The 2,396-nt window shown below is 57.0% G+C and overlaps 1 long non-coding RNA gene across 1 annotated transcript; it reads right to left on the bottom strand.

The window, feature by feature from the left end:
* Nucleotides 1-481: 481 nt before the first annotated feature.
* LOC143998150 (uncharacterized) lies at nt 482-1,533 on the bottom strand. The gene is made up of 3 exons (XR_013277764.1): nt 1,368-1,533; nt 756-835; nt 482-715 (listed from the first exon to the last, which is right to left on the bottom strand). It is a non-coding gene; the product is annotated as an uncharacterized LOC143998150 (long non-coding RNA).
* Between the last annotated feature and the right edge of the window lie 863 nt (nt 1,534-2,396).

Below are 2,396 nucleotides of genomic sequence, written 5' to 3'. Positions count from 1 at the left end.
TGCTGGGTGTACACACATGGTCTCCGCCAGCTTCCTACTGCTGGGTGTACCAACATGGCCTCCGCCAGCTTCCTACTGCTGGGTGTACCAACATGGCCTCCGCCACCTACCTACTGCTGGGTGTACCAACATGGCCACTGCCAACTTCCTACTGCTGGGTGTACCAACATGGCTGACATCAGTTTCCTACTGCTGGGTCTGTCAACATGGCCCCTGCCACCTTCCTACTGCTGGGTGTACCAACATGGCCACTGCCATCTTCCTACGGCTGGGTGTACCAACATGGCCTCCGCCAGCTTCCTACTGCTGGGTGTACCAACATGGCCTCCGCCAGCTTCCTACTGCTGGGTGTACCAACATGGCCTCCGCCAGCTTCCTACTGCTGGGTGTACCAACATGGCCTCCGCCAGTTTCCTACTGCTGGATCTGTGAACATGGCCTCTGCCACCTACCTACTGCTGGGTGTACCAACATGGCCACTGCCAACTTCCTACTGCTGGGTGTACCAACATGGCTGACGTCAGTTTCCTACTGCTGGGTCTGTCAACATGGCCCCTGCCACCTTCCTACTGCTGGGTGTACCAACATGGCCACTGCCATCTTCCTACGGCTGGGTGTTCCAACATGGCCACTGCCAGCTTCCTACTGCTGGGTGTACCAACATGGCCTCCGCCAGCTTCCTACTGCTGGGTGTACCAACATGGCCTCCGCACACCTTCCTACTGCTGGGATGTACCAACATGGCCTCCGCACACCTTCCTACTGCTGGGTGTGCCAACATGGCTTCCATTAGTTTCCTACTGCTGGGTCTGTCAATATGACCCCTGCCACCTTCCTACTGCTGGGTGTACCAACATGGCCACTGCCAGCTTCCTATTGCTGGATGTACCAACATGGCCACTGCCAGCTTCCCACTGCTGGGTGTATCAACATGGCCTTGGCCAGCTTCATACTGCTGGGTGTACCAACATGGCCTCGGCCAGCTTCCTACTGCTGGGTGTACCAACATCGCGTCCCCCACTTTCCTACTGCTAGGTATATCAACATGGCTTCCGCCAGTTTCCTACAGCTGGGTGTACCAACATGGCCTCCGCCAGCTTCCTACAGCTGGGTGTACCAACATGGCCTCCGCCAGCTTCCTACTGCTGGGTGTACCAACATGGCCTCTGCCAGCTTCCTACTGCTGGGTGTACCAACATGGCCTCCGCCAGCTTCCTACTGCTGGGTGTACCAACATGGCCTCCGCCAACTTACTACTGCTGGGTGTACCAACATGGCCTCCGCCAGCTTCCTACTGCTGGGTGTACCAACATGGCCTCCGCCAGTTTCCTACTGCTGGATCTGTGAACATGGCCTCTGCCACCTACCTACTGCTGGGTGTACCAACATGGCCACTGCCAGCTTCCTACTGCTGGGTGTACCAACATGGCCACTGCCAGCTTCCTACTGCTGGGTGTACCAACATGGCCTCTGTCAGCTTCCCACTGCTGGGTGTACCAGCATGGCCTCCGCCACCTTCCTACTGCTGGGTGTACCAACATGGCCACTGCCAGCTTTCTACTGTTGGGTGTAACAACATGGCCTTTGCCACCTTCCTACTGCTGGGATGACTAACATGGCCTCTGCACCTTCCTACTGCTGGTTGTACCAACATGGCCTCCGCCAGCTTCCTACTGCTGGGTGTAACAACATGGCCTCCGCCAATTTCCTACTTCTGGGTGTACCAACATGGCCTCCGCCAGTTTCCTACTGCTGGATCTGTGAACATGGCCTCTGCCACCTACCTACTGCTGGGTGTACCAACATGGCCACTGCCAGCTTTCTACTGTTGGGTGTACCAACATGGCCTTTGCCACCTTCCTACTGCTGGGATGACTAACATGGCCTCTGCACCTTCCTACTGCTGATTGTACGAACATGGCCTCCGCCAGCTTCCTACTGCTGGGTGTACCAACATGGCCTCCGCCAGCTTCCTACTGCTGGGTGTACCAACATGGCCTCCGCCAGCTTCCTACTGCTGGGTGTACCAACATGGCCTCCGCCAGCTTCCTAATGCTGGGTGTACCAACACGGCCTCCGCCAGATTCCTACTGCTGGATCTGTGAACATGGCCTCTGCCACCTACCTACTGCTGGGTGTACCAACATGGCCACTGCCAACTTCCTACTGCTGGGTGTACCAACATGACTGACGTCAGTTTCCTACTGCTGGGTCTGTCAACATGGCCCCTGCCACCTTCCTACTGCTGGGTGTACCAACATGGTCACTGCCATCTTCCTACGGCTGGGTGTTCCAACATGGCCACTGCCAGCTTCCTACTGCTGGGTGTACCAACATGGCCTCCGCCAGCTTCCTACTGCTGGGTGTACCAACATGGCCTCCGCACACCTTCCTAC

This window comes from Lithobates pipiens, unplaced genomic scaffold (assembly GCF_037356315.1).
Source record: "Lithobates pipiens isolate NorthernLeopardFrog02 unplaced genomic scaffold, aLitPip1_a1.2 Scaffold_19, whole genome shotgun sequence".
In the NCBI taxonomy this organism is placed as follows: Eukaryota; Metazoa; Chordata; class Amphibia; order Anura; family Ranidae; genus Lithobates; species Lithobates pipiens.
The sequence above is the reverse complement of the archived record's forward strand: the minus strand, read 5'-3'. Positions and strand labels throughout refer to the sequence as shown.